This window comes from Zonotrichia leucophrys, chromosome 3 (genome assembly GCF_028769735.1).
Source record: "Zonotrichia leucophrys gambelii isolate GWCS_2022_RI chromosome 3, RI_Zleu_2.0, whole genome shotgun sequence".
Lineage (NCBI taxonomy): Eukaryota > Metazoa > Chordata > Aves > Passeriformes > Passerellidae > Zonotrichia > Zonotrichia leucophrys.
The window spans coordinates 90712486-90729306 of record NC_088172.1 but is presented as its reverse complement, the minus strand read 5'-3'; positions in this window follow the sequence as shown (position 1 = coordinate 90729306).

Below are 16821 nucleotides of genomic sequence, written 5' to 3'. Positions count from 1 at the left end.
CCATTTACTAACAGTGTGATTCTGGGAAGAGGAAAGAAAGAGGGGCACTGGGAAGAGGAAGAATTTACTAGTGTGAGTCTTCAAAGCGATGAAATCTCCCTCAATCTATTCTGTTAAAAAGCATAGGTGCCTGACACATTTCCTCCCTGCAGCCTTGTGTAATCTCTACCCAGCTCCTACCCAACTCCCTACTCCTTGTGTAGTCCTCATGTGAGGTTAAGCTTAAACAGCAGCACAGAAGATAGTTGCACACCCCAAATGAAGTGCCGTGTCTGCCTAAGCGCCCCACAGAGCAGATACATTAAATTAACACTGCTTTGTTACACTTGGCAATGTTGCTGAGTGTCTCCATTTAATACCATCACTGCAAACGGAGGAATCCTCACCTATTGGGACAAATAATGAATTGGTCTGAGTCTTTGTACAGTTCTGCCTCCAGGTAGTAACCTGGGTCTCATGACAGGGGAGACCAGGTGAAAACAATTGTGTGAGTACAAATGCACTCCTTGAAAACTGGTGCAAAAAACTGGGGCTGCTGCACTTCTGTTTGGGTCTCTTGCAACTCAGCTTATTGTGATTCAGTGATTCAGATTTTGCTTTTAGCAATCCATGATGTGTCTGTGCATGGAGTAAGCTGTGGCAACACACCAGCAACCTGGTGAAAGCACAGGTGATATTAGGGAGGACCCCTAAGGACAGCAGAAGTCTTATGGCCAGGCAGGGAGAAAAAAAGCCCTCCTGAGTGCCTGTGGTGAGAAGAATATCTTAAAACAGATGTACATCTGTGAGCTCTCATAAAAAACAGAATGAGGGAGTGTGGCCATAGCAGGCTGTCCTTTGGGAGCTGCTACTCAGCATGACTGGAGTGGATTGTTTCTTCCAAGCCCAGGGGGGAACCACAAGTGGGTTCCTCTGTGTTACGCCAGGATGATCCTGGTCCTTTGCTAGCCAGTGTACATGGAAGTACAAAGGCTTATGGAAGACACATTTACCTTTCCCTTCTTGTCTCTTTTCCTCTGCTAAGAGCTTCAGTGGGAACAGATAAGCTGATTTATGGCAAGTGTGTACACAGCTGCAGTGGAAGCCTTGAAGCAAAACTGGAACAACACAGCTATAGTGCTGAAAGTGCCAAGACAGGTATGAACTGTGTGGACAAGGAACTTACATCTGTGACATGTAGGTGTGGCTGCTGTTGTGAAAACTGTCTTAATCCCCAGTGGTGCTGCAACCATAGCTAAGCCTTCACCCATTGCACTGGCATGAGACCCACTAGACAACTTCATTTGAGCTGAACCATCTGCAACCTGATTCACTCAAAGATGGCAGGGAGTTTGGACTAGGTGACCTCTAAAGGTCCCCTCCACCTCGAGACATTCCGTTCTGTACATTCAATTAGAGGAAAAAAAATAAAAGAAGAAAAATCAGCCCTGAAGGCTATGAGTAGGATTGCTATTTACTGATTTTAAGAAGCCAACCATATCTGGTTTCCATGTATCCTGTATAAAGGAGAGGGAGAATAGATCCTCCACAGGGCAATTCAGAGCATCTCTCCTTGTGTCCTGCCTGAAGCTGGGCTCTGGAGGACAATGCTTGACACAGAGAGGTCATTGAGGTGCTCAGCTGGTGTCCTTGGGTATGGAAATGGGGCCTGGGCTCTCTGTGTCCTAGGACACAGGACCACCCTGCTTACAGAGGGCAGGTTTTGGAGAGGTGCTGCTACAGGGAACAGTACGGCTCAGTGAGACCTTTGTGAGTGCTTCCCCTGTAGTCCTCTGGTAAAAGGAAGAGATGTGAATTTCATACATAAAAGGAAAAGTATCACATTTTCCCCAAATTCTTCAGGAAATTAGTCTCATATACAACCCCAGAATTTGGCTGCCTTACAGAGACAGAGTGTCATTTGCATGCCATTACCAGGCTGTAAAAGTCTCATGGTGACTGCCTACTATACATTTGCAATCTTTAGGGATCCTATAAAGGTCACCCCTGAGGTCAGGTTTGTTTAGTCTGTTTCATAATGGTGTAAAGTGGACTTGAATGTGTACTCTGCTCAAATAATACACAATCTGATTGATACTTAAACATCAGTAAGTGTTGTATATATGTTGCAGTTTCTAATGTTCCAGGCAGAGGCAAACCATGTATTTGCTAACAAATTGTTTTTACAAACAACCTGATGTGGCTTTGAAAAGTGAGTCAAAATAGGGAATGAAAAATACCCTCAAAATTATAATAAGAAAAACCTTCAATTTTTTCTTTACTTGAGAAAAGTTGTGGTTTTTTTGTTGTTTTGTTTTTTTTTTTTTTTTTTAACATCTTCTCTGAGCCTTCCCTGTATTAGGAATTCTTCCTCCTGTTTACTTTTAATTCACTCACCATCCATTCACTGATTGCCTTGCAATTCAAAAGCTAGGTTCTTTATGTTGCATTGTTCAAAGATGGCTTAATTAAAAATAGATCACATCTTCTCTTTTGTGCCTAATAAGCATTGTGCTGATTGGCTTCATAGAGGCCTGGATGATATTTCAACCCTTACATATCTTTCAAAAGGAATAATAAAAAGAAAGAGGGGGAAGAAAACCAATGTGAAATCTTTTTCATCCTTAATATGTCACTATTTAGTAGGCAAGAATTATTACTCAATGTAGGCTTTGGAGAATAAAGAAGGAGTAGAGAAAAGCTAATATATGAGTGACTTTGCTCTATCTCTTAATTTTTAAAATACTGTAAAAATATTATCTGTTGTGAAGACTAGGCTCACCTAGTTTTTCTTGTGCTTCTCTTTCAACAAGACTTTCATGATGAAAATATAAATGAAAAGTGACAAAAAATTATACAGCTCAGCACAAGACTGGTTGAGGCAAAATGTTCTTATTGCCATTTTCATGGCTACACTATAAAGTTATAACCAATTAGTCATTAAGTTTTTTCTGGTTTTAATCCTTTGTCATGCACATGGGCTCAGAGAGGTATTCCCTCTTATACTTTGTTAATTTATGGTGCACTAATATGTCTGTGATGCTATATTCTACTTGGTTCTTTCTTACATTAAGAAGTTTAATAGTTATGCTCTATTTAGTAAAGAAGTTGTAATAAAGAACAAATACAAGAGCATGACCCTTCACAAGTAATTTGTGTTCTGGTTTAAACCTAGTCAGCATCCACCAACACTTCTGGCTTTTTTTTTTTTTTTAACCAGCTGTAATATAAAATTACCTGTGCTGCCGTCCAGCAAAGCTGCCTGCTGTGCTTCTGGAAGGGCCATTTGCAGGTGTACCAAGAGTGAGGCTTCCTCTGCTGGGAGCAGGATGAGCAGCACTGCCCGTGGGAGCCAGCTGAGCATCTCCCTTTCTTACGCAAATAGGAGCCCAGTGCTTTGCTGTCATCGCTGCACCTGGCCAGTCCCAGCTGGCCAGAGTCCACCCTGCAGGGCAAAAAACCCTCAGGAGGAGCAGCCTTGTTTCTGGAGGAAGGTTTCAGGTCCTGCCCTTGCTGTGGAGGTTTGTGCTTTTGACCCAGGCTCGTTGTGGTGCTGATGGACTGGGTGTGCCCCTCCTGGGATGGCTGCGCTGTTGTGGGACTCTACTCGACAATGCAACTGCTTTGTAAAGGTAGCTCAGCTGCCTCTGAGCTCTGGCTTGTCCTGCAGTGCAGACACGTTCCCTGGGAGAAAGAAGCTCCAATGGATCAGAGGTGAGCCGAATCGTGCTCAATGGCCTGCTTTGGTCAATGGCCTGCTTTGAGGAAATCTAAGATAACGCAGCAATTTTGGCCTCTTGCATCCCCTTGCTGATCTCTTCACCACCTAAAATCTTTGTCATCTAGAGGCAGAGCCCCTTTTTACCAGCCCTAGCTAGTTCAGCTCTGGTGATTTTTGCCCTTCTGCTGTTTCTGGATGCAGCCCTTTGTAGCCTTTATTCTTATGATCTGGTTCAGGAAGGTTTGATTTGACTCTGAGCTGGCGAATTCCGACTTTTCAGTAACTTTCAAAGCATTCCTGCAGAGAGTGATGACATGGGGAGTCCCCTTGCCAAAATGTAATCATGCAGAAAATGCAAAATTGAGATCACCATATAGATTATTTTGTAATGTGGTCACATGAGAGCACATGGTGTAGAAGCCAGAAACTGAACAGTCAGTGCAACAAACTCTAGATTGTTGTAATTTGATTCACGTAAGGGAATTGTGTTAGCTTTTTGGCTGTGGTCTTCATGTTCTGTTTGGAAATGTATGATGTCATTGTACCAAGCAAATCACAGCAAAAGGCTGCTTGTATTTATGTTGGCTGAAGGTTTAACCAAGTGTACATGGCAAGCTTAATTTATTGCTACTTTAACTTTGTTTAGCCACTGAAGGGCTTTATTTATGCTGGTAAATTCAAATAGTGGCTAACAGTGACCACACAGCTAAAGAAATGGCAAGAGTCATTATCACTAAATCACTTTGTTGCTGAGTTCCCTTAATTAAGCAGTGGGGGAAAAAATTTGAATCCCTGGACATTCAATAGTGAATATGGTGGTAAAAGAGAGTGATTAATTGAGATATCAGTTGCTTTCCTTAGGAAACTAAATTTCTGTAACATACTATGACAAATCAAGAATGAAAATAAAACTCAAGCATCATCTAAACTGCTGAATTAATTGAGGGCATATTAAAAAGTTTTATAGGCTCTCTATAAAGTAAAATAAATAGCAAGAAAGCTATATTCTTTATGCAAACATTTTTCATTACAGTACGTGTCGGTCCCTTGGTGAGAGCTCATTAACTTTTTAAAAATTACCTTTAATGGGCTACTCATTATCATCACCATCAAATGCTTCACTTGTCCGACATTCTAGCGTTTAGAGCAGATTAAAGCCAAAATTACCCTCTAGATACAGGGCATATTCAACTACACAGGAAAAAAATAAAATCATTCTGTAAAGTCATGGCTTATGAGCAGTGAAAATTAGGAATGTTGAAAGCAGCCTTTTTTTAAAGCTCAGAAATGTGTCTCAGTGTGGTAGCTGTGGTTTTCAGCAATATATAAAAAATGAAAAGGTTCCTCATTTTCAAGTCCCTTATTGAAAAGCTATTTGGTTAAACATAATTGAGAAACAGGCATCTTGAAGCCTGGTCTCTAGGGCTTGGGCATATCCTTGTTTGGCTGTTGTTTTACTAAGAGACTTGAACAAGTCACTTTTTCCTTCGACTGAAATAAAACCTGTGGATATTGAGATCTCCATTGCCAAGGACTGCAAACCTCTGCATGAAAGCTACTTTAGGAGATCACTGCTTCATTGTTACTCATCCTGCAAGAGCTCTGCTTGATCTCAAAACCACTCTAAGCAGGAGCAAAAACAGCACAAGATCTGAATTTTTAGCTTGTTTAAATTGGCTCAAGCGCCTCGATTTCAGTGGAAATTCACTCATTTGCACCAGTAGAGAAATTGGCGTCCACTCTGTTTTTTTTTCTAAGGGTGTTTGAGTAGAGTGTAAATTCAAGAGTGCTGATTAAGAATTACAGACATCCTGGCATGTTTTGATTTATTAGGGACTGCAGTGCTCAAATGTTCTTGTTGTGATGAATAGCAAGGTTCATCAAGGTTGCTTTAGCAAGGCAACCTCAAGAGCATTTTTGTGATGGCAACTTCACTTACTCCTCTGAAGAGGAAAGCAATATATAACCAGGGCTCAGTCTTAAGCTGGATGAACTCTTCTGCTCTAAGGGAGCTGGCTCGATGGTGTCAGCCATGGGTTTGGACCTCCTTTTGCCTTGCCTTTCCTTGGGTTTTCTGAACATGGCAGCAATTTACCTGAGTCACCGATATTCAAAGGTGCTCTTGGGCTGTGGTACCAAGCAGGCTGACAAAATGGCACCAGTGTTATGCAGATGAGATGAGGTTCTTTGGCTTAAGCATGCTGTGGTGCCTTGCAGTAGTCCTCCTGGTTTTAGGGAGATGTACCAAGAATCCTTCCTCTGTCAGTAAAAAGATCCTGTTACTGTTCAAATCATCCACTGCTGCAACTTTTCATCTATTTCCTCCAAGAATCTTAGTTTATTTTTCAAAGCTATTGAACTGCAAATTATGGTGCTGCAATATACGGCCAGGCTTTTTAGTTTAACTTTCTTCCTTGACTGGGTTTTGGTTAAAGTCCTGTATCAACAGTCCTTTGTTTGAAATAAAGGCATTCTGAAATTGTCTGGTCTACTCACAATGCTCTTTTCAGCCCTACAGCTGATAAGATTGTCCAGATATCTCTCTTCTGGCACTTTATATCTGATGAAGGAAGTATCTGAAGATTGGTGAGAAGCTGCAGGCACCCTGGTGCAAAATAAAAGACACTTTGGTACATCTCAATTGATGGAGCTGGAGCATTCTCCAGATATTCTGGATATTGCTGGTAAGGCTCATAAACTGAGATTATCCAAAACTTGCCCCAAAGAATATAAGCATATATGCATTATCCTATTATTTCTCATCTATTTAGGCCTGTAAGTTGTAGCATTGCACATTTATTGTTACGTTCTCATGGCAGATTCAGATATTCTTCAGAGCTTTGAAGCATTCTCCAGCCACTGCTTCTTTTAAGCCCGCTACTTATTTGGTAATATACAGGCCAGCTGGATAATTTTTGAAAAGCAGACAAGCATGCAATTTTTATCATGCTAGTACATTCTCTTGCTGCTGTATCTTTGCTGCACTTGGAAATGAAGACAGTGTAATTACCTAACAATTATCTTGTCAGCTTGTAGCAGAATGCAAAATTTGGATTGAGGTAGGGAATGAGAGTGCATCTAAACACCAGGCTCCTGTGATATGGTGTTCATTTACTTTCCACACTGATTTTGGGACTGGATAATGAGGTAGATGTGTGTGGTTAAGCTAAGTGGCCCAGGGTGGTTGCTCTGAGCACAGGAAATTCATTGGCCTCCATGTACCTATGGATTACTGCAGTGTGGGGAGAGACTTCCTGCACTGCATGGAATGGAGTGGCCCCTACCAGCATTTTCAGGTAGTTTGACAACCGTGAGAGGGAAGGATGGCATCATGTTTTTCCCTGGTGGAAGAAGGGGCAGTCTCTTCTTCATGGGACCATTGAGGCAGCATGCCTCTAAGTGTATGCCCAGACTGACCATCTGTCTTCTCTGTCAGTCCTTGTTATGTTGCAAGTTGAAAAGGATACAATAGTATATGAGGAATAGTTCCCATTTTTCAGCCTGTCATTTTTGGTTCTTACTGGTAGATGGCTTCTGGAGGCTCCCTTAAACACAGGGATGTCAGCTGAGAGAAATTATAATTATTTGCCATTGTAGACAGCTGTGTTAAACTGATTTGTACATATTTGGACAGGAAATGGTACTTACAGGGTTTAAATCTCACAATGAAGTGTCATTCCTTTCTGACTCAGATGCTTTTTGGCAAACCCTTGACTGGTAGATATTCTCCTGCTTGTAAGGAAGTACTCCTTTTCCTGATGGAGAGGGCTCTAGGAGTGTGACAGTCCTAAGCTCAAACAGCAGTACTTTTACAACCACCATGGCCACAAATTCCAGAAGTTCTGAGCTGGTAAGAGATAGCCACAAAGCAGGCTTAGTTCTCACTCTGATCAGTTTACAGCTTTTTCCCTCCTGACTTTGCATAGCTTGAGAGACATCTTAGCAAGTATACCAGTCAACACAGAGAGGAACATGAGAAGTGACTTTCAGCTGACAGGCTCTGATGGGCCCTGATCTCGTATCAATACTCTTGAAGACTTTTCAAAACAAATGCTGTTTCCGTCAATGCAACTCTTTAACACTTCAGCATTTCAAGGCCTAAGCCTCCTGCCTTTAGTCAGTAGTGTGGGATTTTGGAGATTAGGAATCATAATATGAGTTGCTAAGTGGTTTGTGTTTCAAAGTCAGCTGCAAGTTAAGATATCTTTTGGCAGAAGCATGCAGTAAATGGGCCAATCCTTCAAATACAATCCAGACTGCTTGTTGCAAAGGACTTATCATTCTGGTATAGGCAGTCAGGTTGCATTGCTGAATGCTTTGTGCATCAAGGGTGGCATAAGAGTAGTCTTGGAGGTACTGAGATCTGCTTGACAATCTCAGTATTTCCTTTTGATTTTTTTTTTTTGTTTTTTTTGTTTCATGCAGTGTGGTGAATATTGCACCAGACCAGTTTTGGTTTTGCACTGTTTCTTAAGAATAGAACATTATTCTTTACCATTATACATGTTCTTGAGGCCTTGACCTTTTATATTGCTGTGAATATTTGCAAGACTTTCTGTATAATTGCTATAAAAAGAGACTTAAGGATATTAAGTGCAGATTTCACTGGTTAAAAGAAATAAATAACCGCTTAGTTGTGTCCTTAGAACAGGAATGGTATGTTGCCCTTCATCCAGTCCATGCTAGGGCTGGAAGCCTGTGGTTCACAAGGTGTGGAAGAAACCCCTGTGAAAGGCAGAGAGCAATGGCAAAATGTTATTTTGCCACAAAACACAGCCCTCCTGCAGGTTTGCCATCATCAGAGGGATTGGGATGGACTGTGTGTAAACTGTGGTGAAAGCTAAGGAAGCTTAAACTGGGAAGTTAGGAGGAAAGGTTAAGGTTGTTAAGGGTTTAATAGCTTTCTTTCTTCTTTCTCATTACTTAAGTCAGCGATTAGAAATGTGAATTAATTTGCAGTAACTTAAGTAAAAATCCCCCTAGTGAAGGTTAGCTAGCAGCAGGAAATGTGTTATTGGACATTTGGGCTGTAGTGTTTCAGCTGTTATATCTTGGAAGGGTAGTAGGTATGAACAATGAGTAAGTGCATTGGAATTAGTGTTTGAAGTACCTGAACAAGATCCTTAGGGTTGGGAAGATGAATAAGAAAGGATGTGTGTCAACTTTATCATGGTCTAAATATATGTACTCTTCGCAAATTTCAATCTTCATCCCAGTGGGCTAGACTGTATAGACTAATTTTACAGCAATCTGAATTCATGCTTTTAAAAACTTCATTCCCTGCTCCTGCAACAAATGTAACCAAGCTTCAACATTTTGAATATATATGTATTACATATGCCACCCCTTGCCCCTGTGGACTGCGGGGTTATTTGGGTTAACGTATGCTGAACACTTGCTACAAATTTTATACCTTTTTCTTGCAAAACACAAAGGTAAGAATACAATAGATTTTTTCATTTATTTACTATAGCATACAAAGCAGATGATGACAACAGTAGAAGTAAAGATCACCACCACTGTTGGAGGTACCAGTAGGTTCATGACTCAAATAGCTGCAGGGCTTTTTCCAGATGTAAATTGTGTGGCAAAGTGTTCTCTTGATGTAACACAGTTATTTCTCAACCTAGGCAATAAAATACTGTACCAAATGGCTCAACTGTTCTGGACATTGCTCCACATCCTGAACAGCATTAACTGAGCCTTCTATTTTCCCTGTGTCTACAACTCCTTAACTCTCAGTTTTGATGGGCTTTCTGCCCCACTTCATCCTTGTCTGGGGTGTTTCCCTCCATGTGATTCCTCTGGCATCTCTCTCTCCATGTGTCCCTTTCTCTTGGTTCTGCTGCTTGTTGGTAAATAACTGCTGGGGCACTGTGTGCTCCTTTTGGGCTGCCATGGACAATTACATCATCTTTAGAGCCAGCTTCCACCTGCATAGAACAGTTCATGGCCCTGCTGAAGTCTGCCACATGTGTCCAGTGTGTCACTCATGAGATCATTAGGCATTCCTGCAAGTGTCAGCTTAGTGCTCATGCAGGAGTAAATTGGCTGCTTGTGAGCTGTGCCATCATGCATGAAATGGTCAGGTTCTCATGCATGAATTCAGAGATCATGTGTGACCTGAATGTGCACTCTTGTGTGAGTGAATGGGGCATCTTGAGTGAATTGGATGCCCATGTGTGAGCTAATTGGGTGCTCAAGCATGAATTAATTGTGCCTCCATGCAGGGATTAATTGGATAATCAAGCATCAACTCGCAGGACACTCATGCAAGAACTAACTGGTCGCTCATGCATGAACTACTTGGGTGGTCTGGCATAAATTAATTTGGCACTTGGATGTGAATTAATCATTCACCTATGTTTGAGTCATTGGGCACTTGAGGATGAACTGATTGGGCCCTCATGCATGAACTGATAGATAGTTCAGGTGTGAGTTATTTGAGTGCCCATGCATAAACTGGATGAGCACACATGCATGTATTAATTGGGTACTCATGAATGAGCTTATTGAACACTCAAGCAGGAACTAGCTGGGCATCCCAGCGTGACTTCATGGGATGCTCATGCATGAATGCAGTGCCCTGCAATGTATGCCCTGAGGGGCATAGTAATACATGTTCAGGCTGAGTATAATCCCCACATCCCATAGGGATGGGGCTTGAAGTTTGTGAAGAGTAGATGTAGCCAGACTGTGATAAGATTGACCCCAATAATCTACTCCACCAGCTCAAGGGGTAGAGCTTGGAATAGCTTCTGAATGAAAATTCACACTGTGATGATGATGATAATCCTTGTAGTTTTTTACTAGAATTTTACTAAGTGCATATGCACTTGGTTATGATATTAATCCATTACAGTCTGGTTCCCCAGCATAAAGGGTAGAATATGTGATGGATAAGGTGGTCTGACTGTGTGGGAATGGCACTTAATGACATGGATTAGTGGTGGACTTAGTAGTGTTAGGTAAATGGTTGGACTCAATGATTTTAAGCATCTTTTTCAACCTAAATGTTTCTATGATATGATTTGTGGGGCAAGGAACAAGACTTTTAAAGAGCATTGCTGCAATGCTAATCCCTACTGTCTGTTCTGCAAGGAGGAAGGATGAAGTTTATAATTGCTGTATATTAAGATTGTGAGAATGTTGAAAGTAGAGATAGTAATGTTTGTGTGATGAAACATCTCTTAAATATGTGTGTTGTGGAGGCAAGGGGTGGAAGGTATGAAGGTTAAACTGTAGGGTTTACTTAGTTTGTGCATGGGCTCCTAATGAGGTCCTGCATGGGTGCCAGTTTAGTCCATGCATGGCATGGGTGCCTAATTAACTTATGCATGATCACCCATTCGTTCACGCCTGATCACACAATTACTTCACGCATGGGTGCCCAATTAGTGCAAAATTTATTGCTCAAATAGATCGCGCATGAGCGCCCAATTATTTCATGCTTGAGAGCCCAATCAAGTCACGCTTGAGAGTCCAATTAGATCTGGATGAGCACCCAATTTACTCATGCATGAATGCTCAATTAGCGCATGTATGAGCAGCTGGTGAGTTCATCCCCCAAGTGCACCAGGAGCTCTCCCCAGTGCTGCACTGGCCACACCTGGTGGGGTTTGGCATCCAGGGGTTCCAGCACAGTCAGCGTGGGAGGTGGCCATGAACTGCCCTGTGCAGGTGGCAGCTGGCCCTGAAGCTAAAATGCTGTCTCAAAAGACCAGGCCCTCAGAGGACCCCGCAGTGCAGACAGTGTGTGGATGTGCTGGGGGAGATGTACGATCAGGAGAATGGCAGAAAAGACATGTATGAGGAGGATGCTCCATACCCATAGGATGCCTGCCTCACTGCAGCCCAAAGATGATGTACAGCAGGGCAAGGAGACTTTGAATGTGGCCATGGGTGCCCTAAGCCAGCAGAGTGACACCGGGAAGCCAGAGGGATGGAAGACACCTAGCAAGACACATGGAGGAGTGGCAGAAGAGGAAACTTTTGTGTATGCAACCCCAGCCTCTTGCATTGTCCACTGGATCAATGAGATGATTGATGCAAACCAAGTATATTTTGTGGTGCAAATAAGTGGAGCTGAGTTTAGGAAGGTGTGCTTAGCTTAAGTGCAGTCTAGGAAGAGGGGAAGAAAAGGTGCTTTCTTAAGTACTTAATTTCTTGCATTTTATTCTCTCTCAATGCTTTAGCCTGATTAGAAAGTAATTTGTGTTAATTTCCTAAAAAAATATTTTCTTAGTAGAGGCTGTTTCATGCACTACAGTGGTTAGTGGAGAATTCAGGCAGCACCCAAGTCTGACATGGTCTGGGACTGCAATAATTTAAGTGACTTTGAGACCTGGGAAGGAATATTGATTATGATATTGGAAACTTGGTGTGCTGTGGTGTATGTCCTTCATGTCTAGAGGGGTAGGTGCAAACAGTGTGTAAGCAGGTAGGAAATGGAGAGTTCAAGGCCAATGGAACAAGGTACTGAGGGATGGGAAGGTGACTGGGACAGGATAGGATGGGGTCAGCTTTGAGCCCCTGCCCCAGGCGCTTACAGCCAGGGATTCAGGAGTGCCATTCATGGAGAGTCTGTGTGCCTGGGAAACCCCAGGAAAGCTGCTGTGCTGTGGGGTGTGGAGGGACTGACTGTGTCCTCTAAACAGATCTCCAGAGACCCCAGAAGCACATGGCGGATGTGGAGAGTTGAGCTGAAGATCTCTTATTTTAAAATGAAAGAAGCCTGCTAAAAGAAGTGTTAACAAGCGCTCAGCGCAGAAGGGAGGCCCTTGTTCATTATGAGCAGTGCTGGGAGCGCTGTGCTGGGCAAAGTGTGCACCACACAGGGCTTATCTCTACTGAATGGTCCACGGGGCTAAGAGTAGAGTTTGTAATTAGTGTATATTAAGATTGTGATGATGTTGAAAGAATTTAAAGTGGACAGATGTTGAAACAGCTCCTATGTGCTTTTCCCAGGGGCGAAGGGTAGAATGTATAGGGCAGAAATCGCAGGCTTTTCTGTGCTCACACGTGCACGCCCAGCTTGTTCACGCATGAGTGCCCGATGAGATCACGCCTGAGTGCCCCATCAGCTCATGCTTGAGCACACAATTTGCTCTTGCTTGCACGCCCAGTTAATTCATGCATCGCTGCCCAATCGATTCATGCATGAGAACCCAATTTCTTCACGCTTGCATACCCAATTAATTTTTGCATGAGTGCCCAATCAAGTTATGCATGAGTGCCCAATTAATTTGATAAGAGTTCAGAGAAGTGCCACTGCTGGGAACCCTGAGACTGAAGCCAGATGCAAATTAAACCACACCCCTTAAAGGACCCCTGGACAAATTAATCTAGGCTGGGAAATGAGTCCAGTGGTTTGAATTGAAAAGAAATGAAAACCAGCTCTCGTTCTACACCTGGGTATAATTAGTACAACATTAACTTGGATCCTTTTTTAGAATCCAGAAAGCAGCTGTGTGGGATGCTGGTTTTTCTCCACTCAGAGTTCTGGCCTTTCTGTTGCCATAAGAGGTTTTTGTTTTGTTTTGTGCACTCATCATTAAAATGTAATTTCCCATCATATAGCTTTCTCAGCCAGCATGAAATATCCATGAAAACAAAGATATTTTAAATGAAAGAGCAAAGTTAAACCAGCAGAAAAATTCAAGAACACAGGGCAGTTCCCAGCCTATTTCAGTAGAAAGGAGAAGTGATGTATTCTTACCTCCAAGGGATACTGCAAAAGGCTGTGCATTAGCAATGCCTGGGCATGGTTTTTAGAAAACTAAATTATTTTTGTTAGAGAAGACCTAGAGGAAGAGAAGACAAAGGTCTTTTTGTATTATTACTTAGGCTGCATTATCCTTTTGCTTTTCATTTTTCATTACTTTTGTGATGATAGCAGTTCCATCACCAATTTCCACTTCTTGGTGAGCTCTGTTCTCCCATCATCGTCTTCTCCCTGCTGGGTGGTACAGTTCCTCAGCTAACGTCAGAGCAGGGAAATTGTCTGTGGAGGTCAGAGTGGCAGCTGATAACTGTCCCAGTCCCCTCAGCAGATGTTTGCTTTGGGAGCTGGGAGCACTAAAGAGGGTCTGTCTTCTGTTTTTAGACTTAACCTGTAGATGCTTCTGAACTGACCTTTCTTATCTTGGCAGTGTCCTTATAGAAATAAGTTTAGCTAGTTTTAACTAATATCTGCAGGTTGCTTGTAGTAGTAATGTGAAAGTGTTTTACCAGCTCACACCTTTTGAATCTATTGTTCCTCAGAAGTGAGCCAAACCTTGTTGTGTCATATATGGACCCACTGTAGCTTGGGACTCCAAAAACTGCAAGCCTAGGACAGAAACCAAGCAGCTTTCCTTCTAACTTGACTGGAAAACGAACAGGAGACCATAAAGTTGTCAGTTGCCATTTTTTACTTGCTCTTTACAATATAATACCTGATACATGCAAAGAATTATGTCTTTGGGGTTCATATTTCAGTGGCTTTGTTATAGATTTTGAATTGGTCTTTTTTAAGGTGGAAGCTACTCTCTGTTCTATCTTTGGTACCTGTTTAAGTAAAACAAACTCCTTGACGTGGCTCACTTGTCACTGGTTTCAATGTTTGGATCATATAATATTTTTTTTTATCAATGACAGAGAAACTGTTATTGATTTTTTTTTTCTTTTTATGGTAGGCCAAGGGGAAAAAGAAGGCAAAAATATCAGACACGCTTGGGCATCTCCTGATGTGATTTAATATTTTGGTTCCTCCACCTCAAATTGAAAGAATGACAAGATAGCTGTTTGGGCTTGAAGATGCAGAGGATAAATCTCCCTTGGGGCCTAGTTCTCCTGTTCCTATTTAGCTTGAACTCTCTGGGTGGTGTCCCTGATTTAGAGCATACTTAGCAGGTGCAACACGACTGGAATGAGGCAACATAACAACAAAGTATGTAGGAGTAGGGAAGAGCCAGTGTTTTAAAAAGGAGGCACGAAATGGGTTAGTGCACACAGAACAAAGTAGAGGCGTTTGCAGACTGCACAAGTCTTTTGGAAAATGTTTCTGGTATCACTTCTCTTTAATTTTAATTTGGAAGCAAAAGGATATATCTGTGCATTTGTGTTCCTTCCCAACTGAAAGGTACCTACTTGAACTGTCATAGGTCTCTTTTGAAGTATTTATTCCCAGCATGACCTAATTGCAGCTGTGGTGTGCAGGCTTAGGGCACAGAGTTGAATTGAAAGCTCGGCAGCATCAGCTCACAGAACAGGGAGGAAAAACTCTTCTGCAGGGCCATGAGGGCTCTGTGCAGTGTTCATGCTATGTCTGGCAGATAACCAAGAAGCTTCCCATCAGACTGCCAGAGCTGCACTGCCCTCTTGGGCATGGAGTTAGTGCCAGCATAACTAAATGGAAGGAAAATATATTAACTAAATATGAAGGATTCCAAGGCATCTTTTAATCTTGGGCTGATATGCCTTTGCTGCCTGATATTAATTTGCAATGTGGCAATGTGACTGGGTGGCAAAATGCTCTGCTGCCCACACATTGAAGGTCTAAGGAGAGAGTGTGAGAAGAAAAAAACAAGAGGGGAAAAGTCTATTATGGTTTCAGACAGTAAAAATTTTATTATACCTTTTACACATTCCAGGGGATGCAAGTAATTTTAAATTGGACTGTGTAAACTACTGCCTCCTGAAGACAGGTGTGGTGTTGGTGTGATGTTTGGATATACCTTTTCATGTAGGATGAAAGAACAAACTGATGTTCAGTTTGGATCCATAGTTAGTTCTCTCCCTGCCCCCTAAAGTTAAACAAGAATGGAGGACATGTAGGTCTTAAAAGCCTTCCCTCTGCCTTTTGCTCTAGCTCCTCTTCCTGCAGTGACTTAGGATGTAGATGAGCTGGCTTCCGGACACTAAAGAAAATGAGAAAATATTTGCAACCTGCAGTTGCAGCAAAGAGACTGGATTTCAGAGGTTTGAGAACTTATTTTCCTCAGCTGATACGAGACCTTTAATCTTAGCTGTAACAGACGTTTGTTTTGCCTTCAGCAATTTTTATTCTCTTTTGCCTCAGTCTTGCTGGAGTTTGCACTGAATAGTAGTGGAACAGACAGGCTGGTCCACCCCTTCTTTCTGTCTCATGTTCTTTCCTGTGAGTAGCGGTGAGAGACAACTGATGCAGGGCCTGAGCCATCGAAGCTGTTGACCTGGGCACTGGCCTCTGGTAGGAGTTCATCTGGCTAGGTCGGAGTTTAGCTGGCACAGTCCAAGGTCAGCTCCTTCACTGATAAGAGCTCTTGTGAAGAAAGCTAGAAGTGATGGCCTGGCCCTCCTTTCCTTTGGGAGCTGCTGCACAGCTGGGGCTTTACTGCTGGCCCTACCCGTGCTCCACGACGCAATGGTCTTGAACTGACACAGCTCTGACCTGGGCCTGCTGACTGGCATTCCTGCCTTGACATCAGATGTGCCCCAGCACTGCAGATTTGCTGTGTGATCACTGGACTATGTCTGACTGATCACTGCCTCTTGCCCTCATCTTGACCTGGACCTGCCAGTTTTTGCCTCAACTCTGTGTTGGTGAGGTCAGTGCTGGAACCTTCTTTATTAACCCTCTTTGTTCCCAGCTTCTTGTGTCTTGCAGAGCCTCCAGCCCTCACTGCTCCCTGACAGTTAGCAAAGGTGGGGACCTGTGGTAAAGCTTCAGCTTAAAAATGGTTCCCAAGGGAAATGAGGGGCAGGTCCTTGCTTCTGGCTTTCTTCACAGCAGCTCTTATCAGTGACGGAGCTGATCTTGAACTCAGCCAGCTAAATGGCTTGCTTAGCCAACTAAATCCTGGGCAGGGGATGTACTCTGGGCCATGAGAAGATTCTCATACCCGGCTGATCACCAGTGCTCCCCTCTGTCTTCTGTAGCACTTTGTGGCCGGATGGCTCAGATACACTTGAAAGACTGCCTGTTCGATAATCCTGCTCCCCTGGTCTTTCACAGCTGCACATTCCTTGCTCCCTGTCCAGCATTGTGTACAGTTCTTCCTGTTACTCGGATTTCTGTGGTCCCAGGGCCCCTCTTGCTCTTGTTTCAGTGCTTATTGGAAAGTTTAACAAGCAGTATAACACACTTTTAACTTTATTAA